This window comes from Neovison vison, unplaced genomic scaffold, assembly GCF_020171115.1.
Source record: "Neovison vison isolate M4711 unplaced genomic scaffold, ASM_NN_V1 Scaffold_132, whole genome shotgun sequence".
Lineage (NCBI taxonomy): Eukaryota > Metazoa > Chordata > Mammalia > Carnivora > Mustelidae > Neogale > Neogale vison.
This window is the reverse complement of record NW_025334921.1, coordinates 30,001-37,463: the sequence shown is the minus strand read 5'-3', so window position 1 is coordinate 37,463 and position 7,463 is coordinate 30,001.

Here is a 7,463-nt window from a genome sequence, read left to right as displayed (position 1 = left end):
AGTGAGAGGGGGGAAGCAGGCTTGCCGCTGCGCAGAGAGCCCGATGCGGGGCTCGATCCCAGGACCCTGGGATCATGACCTGAGCCGAAGGCAGAGGCTTTTTAACCCATTGAGCCACTCAGGTGCCCCCCAGTTTTCTTGTTTCTTTGTCTGCCTTCTTGCCTGCGTGTTGGGCCTGTGGATGTCTGATGACTGGACTGACTATCCTCTGATTTCGTGGGGAGGTGGGCCATGTTTCCTCCTTTGAATGGCCTTTGCGCATCGGTGTGTTATGCCCAAATTCCGAGACCCCCCAAAGACGACCACCAGAGTCCAGAGTCAAAGCCAAACAGCAAGGGTCGTTTATTACGAGTTCAAACCCGGACCTCTGCGCCCTCGTTGCCGGTGACGCTAAGAGGTCCTGAGCTCAGGATCACGGCACTTTTTTTTTTTTTTTTTTTTAAGATTTTATGTCTTTATTTGACAGAGAGGGAGGGAGAGAGAGAGAGAGAGAGAGAGAGAGAGAGAGATCACAAGTAGGCAGAGAGGCAGGCGGGGGCGCGGGTGGGGGGGGGGCGGGGAGCAGGCTCCCTGCTGAGCAGAGAGCCCGATGCGGGGCTCGATCCCAGGAACCTGAGATCATGACCTGAGCTGAAGGCAGAGGCTTAACCCACTGAGCCACACAGGCGCCCCATGGGTCACGGCACTTTTTATGCACTATTTTTGGGGAGGCAGGGACTTAGCATACATCATAGTATCTCCTAACAAATCACTACGTACCGCGGGAAAATCAAACAGCAACTCTCTAATATGACTGGCGCGCTACAGAGCGGGAAAAGGCTGGGAACAGATTATTGGTTAGGTCAAAGGGCTGTCATTCTTCAAACTGCTTGGTCGGCACCGCTAGGGTATGTGTCACCTCTGGATTGGCCGGGGTCTCCCTGTCAAGCTGCGGGGTGCCGGATGGTTGCTCTCTCTTGCACCCAGAGCTGGGTGGGGGGTCCGGGAGCAGTCATTTTGTCACGTCCAGTTCTGGGTGGGGGTTTCTCTGGTGCCAGATGACTGTTCTCTCTCGGCCCAGAGCCGGGTGGGGGTCCGGGAGCGGCCACTCTGCCAGGTTCAATTCTGGGCGGGGGTTGTGTGGTTACAGAGTGCCTATAGAAAGTTTGCTGGTAATTTTCCATCTCCTCATGGGTTAGCAAGCGAGGGTGCAGAAGCAGAAATAGCGGTTATGGTTATAATTTAGGCATCTCAGGTGAAACCTTTGTTGGGCTTGGGCATATCTGTTTGGGTATCTGTTCCGTTCCATCGATTCATTGATGGACTGACCATGTCTCTTTGTCTGCCAACATCACAGGGTTCCCGTGGCCTCTACCAAAAAAAAAAAAAAAAAAAAAAAAAAAGAAAAAGCATTCGACCAGGGGTGACTTTATTTCTGATTTTTGTTTTGGTTTCCTATGTTGTGTTTGAAATCGACATAGCGGTTCAAATGTCTTTGGCCTGTCAGCTCTGTACACCCACCCAGTGTGGCCCTGGAATTCAGGACCCCCACAGATCAAGAGTCGCCTTCCTCGGGGATCCTCTGGACCGAGCCAGCCAGCTAGGTGCCCTGAAAGACGTGTACTTGAATCACAGGTGTGAAGTCTGCGCCCATGAACTTTGCACTGGGAAACCTTATTTGGATCGTCGCACTCTTGGGGGAAATACTGGTGAAAGAACGTTGTGTAGCTAACTACGGAGGAACTGACTTGGAAGGAAAACCTTCTTTTGCAGTTTCTGGTGTTTGGTCAATTCTCTCGACTCAATAGGTGTCCAGCCTTCAGAGTCACATTATTTGCTTGATTTCTCTCTTGTCTGCGTTTCCTCATTTACTTTTATAGTGAGTGCTCAGGGTTGATGCTTGACAGGGAACAGTTTTCATCCTGGGTGTGTGTGTGCGTGTGTGCGTGTGTGTGCGTGTGTGCGTGTGTGCGCGTGTGTGCGTGTGTGTGTGTGTGTGTGTGTGTGTGTGTGTGTGTGTGTGTCGTGGGCAGTCGGGGCCCCCCCTCTTCCAGCGGCAGCGGCCCGGGCGCGTTTCCCAAGTCTCCCCTGGGCTGCTGGAGTCACGCCGTGCCCGCCGGGAGCTCCCGAGGCTGACACCCGCCCTTCCGAAGTGGGCTGGGACACGAGATTGGGCGGTCTGGTGGCCGGCCACGCGACTTCACGGCCCTGCGCTCGGGGGGTCTGCCTCGGTGTCTTTCGCGGCGGTTGCCTGCCGCCACCTGGCGGCCGCTTTTATATAGCGTCTCCCCGCCGGAGCGTGGGCGATATCGGCAAGGGATGGCATTTGGTGGCGGTCCCCGAGCTGCAGTTCCGGGAAGCCGGCGACACTAGAGGGAGCCTCCCGTTTTCTCTGGGGTGTCAGGGCGCGATTGGCTCGTGGAAGATTGAACCCTTAGTTTTTTTGGGAAACCCGTGGCGCTGTCGCTTTGTCCTCTTTCTCCTCCTCGCTCTCCTGTTAGGGGTGTTGGGGGCTGCCTGGAGGGGTGGACCAGCACCCCGCCGGTGCCCCCTCCTCCGCCTCTGGGAGAACGGGAGAGAGTGTGCACGTGCGGCACGAGGAAGCCGTTCGGCCTGTGGCTCTGGCCGGTCGTCAGGCCACGTATTCCGTGTCACACCCGGGCGGCTGGGGACCGGCATGAGCCTCGCGGGGAAGTCCGTGGATGGCGCGAGGGTTCCGTCCGCGGGCTCGCGTGGGGTCCTGGTCGTCGCCCCCGATTTTCTCACCAAGTTTTCCGAGGCCCTCTGCGTAGGTGGGGACCGGATCGGACCGGAACGGACCGGATGGGATCAGACCAGGCGGCGCCGCGAGGGGAGGCACCGGCCGCGACCTCCGTGGAGGTCGGGCCATCGGGGGGTGCGGGGGCGCCTCGCCTCCTCTCCCAGTCCCAGCCGGGAGTCAGTGACAGTCCTGGGGCGGTCCAGGGGCGGTCCTGAGGGCCGGGGCCGGTGGGGAGAGAGAGGAGGAGGCGAGCGCCGCCAGGTCCCCCCCCACCCTCACAACTTGATTTTTCTAAGTCCCGACCTGGGGACAACAGGCGGACCAGGGGAGGAGCCACCCTGGCTGATCCCCGGCGGGCCCTGGCTGGCCCCGGCCGATCCCGGCCGCTCCCGGCCGCTCCAGACGGGCCACGGCCGATCCCTGCCGGGCCCTGGCCGGCCCTGGCCGGCCCCGGCCGGCCCCGGCCGCTCCCGCCAGGCCCCGGCCGCTCCCGGCCGCTCCCGCCCGGCCCCGGCCGATCCCGGTCGGGCCCTGGCCGGCCCCGGCCGGCCCCGGCCGATACCGGCCGGCCCTGGCTGCTCCCGGCCGGCCCCGGCCGATGCTGGCTGGCCACGGCCGACCCTGGCCGATCCCGGCCGGCCCCGGCCGCTCCAGACCGGCCCCGGCCGATCCCTGCCGGACCCTGGCCGGCCCTGGCCGCTCCCGCCTGGCCCCGGCCGCTCCCGGCCGGGCCCTGGCCGGCCCTGGCCGCTCCCGCCTGGCCCCGGCCGCTCCCGGCTGCTCCCGGCCGGCCCCGGCCCATCCGGGCCGCTCCCGGCCGGCCCCGGCCGGCCCCGGCCGACCCTGGCCGATCCCGGCCGGCCCCGGCCGCTCCAGACCGGCCCCGGCCGATCCCTGGCCGGCCCTGGCCGCTCCCGCCTGGCCACGGCCGCTCCCGGCTGGGCCCCGGCCCCTCCGGGCCGCTCCCGGCCGGCCCCGGCCGATGCCGGCTGGCCCCGGCCGACCCTGGCCGCTCCCGCCTGGCCCTGGCCACTCCCGGCCGGCCACGGCCGCTCCCGGCCGCTCCCGGCCGGCCCCGGCCGGCCCCGGCCGATGCCGGCTGGCCCCGGCCGACCCTGGCCGATCACGGCCGGCCCCGGCTGCTCCAGACCGGCCCCGGCCGCTCCAGACCGGCCCCGGCCGATCCCTGCCGGGCCCTTGCCGGCCCTGGCCAGCCCCGGCCGCTCCCGCCCGGCCCCGGCCGATCTCGGCCGCTCCCGCCCGGCCCCGGCTAATGCCGGCCGGCCCTGGCCGCAACCGGCCGGGCCCTGGCCGGCCCTGGCCGCTCCCGGCCGGCCCTGGCTGGCCCAGCCCACACCGCTCCACCCCGCCTCGCGTCAGCTATCGGTCCCGGCTACACCCTTCCCCACGCTCCCGGGGGTCGACCAGATGGCCCTAGGGGTTCCGTGGTGCGGCCCCCCCCTTTGTGTGTGTGTGTGTGTGTGTGTGTGTGTGTGTGTGTGTGTGTGTGTAGGGCAATGGAGTGGTGTTTGGGGCCAGTGGCCGGGCCATGGTCCCACGAGGTCCCGGTGACCTGTGGCTAGGCCCCGCCTGATGGCGTGGGTATTTTGTCCCCTGAAAGGAGCACTTTTTTTTGCCAGGTAGGTGCTGACACGCTGTTTGAGTGACTTGCCTTAGAGCTGTGGGCCTCTGGGTGCGTGCGGGGCTCCGGGCTTGGCTGTGGTGCCAAATCCGGTTCGGCCCTCGCTTGTTTGAGCCGTCTGCGTGGGCCTGTGCGCTGCCGGCTCTTGTTTACCCCCAGGTGGCCTGGGCTGTGGTGCCATCTCTGGTCTCCAGCACCCGAGGGCTGCGTGGGCAGGTGGCGTGGGTCCTTTACCCCGTGCACTCTGCGCTGCGGGCACCCGGCTGTGGCTGTGGCAACCCCTGTTCCGTTCCACAAGGCTCTGTGCTGCGTGTCAGGCATTCTCCCTGGGTTGCCCGGCTGTCCTTGCCCTGGGCTCGAGGGGTGCCGGCGAGGCTCAAAAGCAGGTCCTTCTGGTTGATGTCCTCGCCGGGTGTTTCCCCCCTCTGGGGCCTCCTTGGGCACGTTTTTTGCTGATCGATGTGGTGATGTCGCGTTCTCCCGGGCCGGGCCTAAGCCGCGTCAGACGAGGGACGGACATTCATGGCGAATGGGACCGTGCTTCTCGCTCTGCCCGCGGGTCCCCCGCTCCTCCTCTTCTGCCACCCGCTGTCGTGGGTGGTGTAGGGGGAAAGGGTGCCGGGGGGGTGTGGGCTCCGGCCCGACTCCACTTTCCCACGGTTCCCGCCTCAGGGCGCCTGTGGGTGTGGGGCCTTCTGACGCAGCGGACACTCTCGCATGCCACTCCTGGCTTCCTGTGGGGTGAGCGGCCCTCCCTGTGGTGGGGAGGGCTGTCCCCATGCCGCGCTGCTCACCGCCTGGGCGTGCTGAGTGCGTGGCACCTGGCCCTCTGTGGTGCCCCTGGAGCGCTCCAGGTTGTCTCAGGTGCCTGAGGCCGAGTGGTGGCGTCGTTTCCCGTTCCCAGCGACCCCCTCGGGTTGCCGCTGTCGGTGGTGTGTCCGAAGAGCAGGTGGTGGAGCCGGTAAGGGAGGCCCAACCCGCCCCCCCTCTGTGTGGGTGCGGGCGCCTCCTCGTCCCCTGGTGCGCGTCGTGCCAGGGGTGTGTGTGGAGAGGACTTGGCGGGGCGTGTGAGTGACCGTGCCGGGCCGAGCCAGCGCTGTGGCGCTTGGCCACCCGAGGGCTGCTGCTATTTTTGCCCAGCATGCTGTGCCCGTCTCCGCTCCTCTCGTGGCCCCGGTGGAGGCACGAGGTTCCTTCTGGGCGGTGATGGGAGCATGGCCTGCGTGGAGAGGCAAAGGCGGTCCCCTTGTCGGGCTCTGGCCGCGAGCGCTCAGGATTGCCCTGTGCCTATCCCTTACCGCAGACCCACCCCTGCCCCCAGGCCCTTGGAGGCCTTTGGGACGCCGTTTCGCGGGGCTCGGTCGGGGGGACGAATGGGTGGGGGCGATGCGCCCTCGGTGAGAAAGCCTTCTCTAGCGATCCGAGAGGGTGCCTTGGGGTACCGGAACCCCCCAGCTGCCGCCCCTCCTCTGCGCGTAGTGGCCACCGATGCGGGGTGACTACCGTTGCGTGTTGGGCAGAGCCCCCTCTCTGCGAGGGGTCTGCCGGCCCCGCGGTGGGGCCGAGCGTCGCTCTCTTGCCTACCGCGGCCTGCGCCTCCCCCCTCCGAGTTGGGGGAGGATCCCGCCGGGCCTGGCTGGCGTCTGGCACGTGGGGCTCCCGTGTGCGTGCGAGTGCGTGCGTGCGTGGCCACTCCCCCGCGGCCGTGCGTCTCCTGCCCTGTTGCCGTGCGAGCGGCTGCGTCTGTTGCCCGCTCCCGTGCCGAGTGGCCGCCGGCGGTGACGTCTGGGCACGGGTTCGGGCCGCTCTCGCCTGGGGGGCGCTTCCCCCCGGGTCGTGGTTCCGGGATGGACTAGGCAGACGGGCGGAGGTTTAAAACGGGCCCCTGCGGTGGGGGTCCCGTGGGGGTGGGCCCCAGCGGTGTGGGGCCCGGTTCGCGGGGGGGAGGAGGCGCGCCAAGGGTGCTGAGGCTGGCCGGCGTCCCCGGGCGTCGCGGGACCGCTCTCGTGCTGGTGGCGGTGGGATCCCGTGCACGTTTACCTGGCGGCCCGGCTCGTGCCTTCGTTGGTGCGCCCTTCCCCCCGGAACCGCTCCGCACGCGCTGGTCGGCCGTCGCCCGCTGGGCACCCTCCCCCTGTCGCCGCTGACCTCCCCCCCCATCTTGTCCCTGGCTTGCCTGGACGGCTGAAGGCGCGCGGTGACCTCGATCCGCTCCCTCGGGGCTGAAACCGGCCTCGTCGCTGTTGGGCGTTGTCCCCTCCCTGGCCTCTAGGGGCTCTTGGGAGGGGTCGTCCCCGGGCGAAGGAGCCTCGGCCCCCGGTGAGGAGGAGAGGCCGCGCGGGTCCAGTCGAGCGGGGCACGGAGGGATGTTGTCGTGTGCGTGGGGGAGAGTGTCCTGTTGGGGGTCGGTCGTGACTGTGGCGTGGTGGCCGGGGTCCCGAGCCCCGCGAGGTGGCCAGGGTCCGCCAGGGGCCGGGTCGGTGTCCTCGGGTGCCATGGGACCGCCCTTGTGCTGGAGGCCTTGGGCGGTGGGACCCCGTGTGCCCCGGTGGCCGACCTTGGGCCTTGGAAGGCGCCTTTTGAGGGGCTCTTGTGCTCCCTCGCGGTGGCCCGCGGTCCTCTCCCCCCGTGGCTGCTCCGGTTTCTGGCGCCTAAGCCCTTTGCCGCCGGAGCCTTTGTCTCGCGGCCTCCCCCCCTCCCCCCGTCTGCCTGCCGACCCGGTGCCGCGCCCCGGCGCGCTGGTGCTTCTCAGGCCCGTTGCGGCCGCCCATCCGTGTCTGCCGCCGCCGGCCCCGGCGGTGGTGTCGTCGTGTGCCGACGAGGGGCCGTTCCTCCCGCCCTACGCCGTGCGCCCCTCCCTCCCGGCGCGCGTGCCCGGGCGCGGGTCGGGTCCCCGGCCGTCCGCTGTGGCCGTTGCGGCCGCGCGCTGCCTCCGCCGGTGGTTGGTGTGGGGGGTCGGGCTCCGGCCCGGCTCCCCTCGCCTCTCTCCCCGGCGGGAGCGCGGCGCCGGCCGTCCCTGGCCCCGGCGTGGCTGGCCGGTGTCCCGGCCCCGCCCGCGCGCCGTCATCGGGGCCGCCCCGG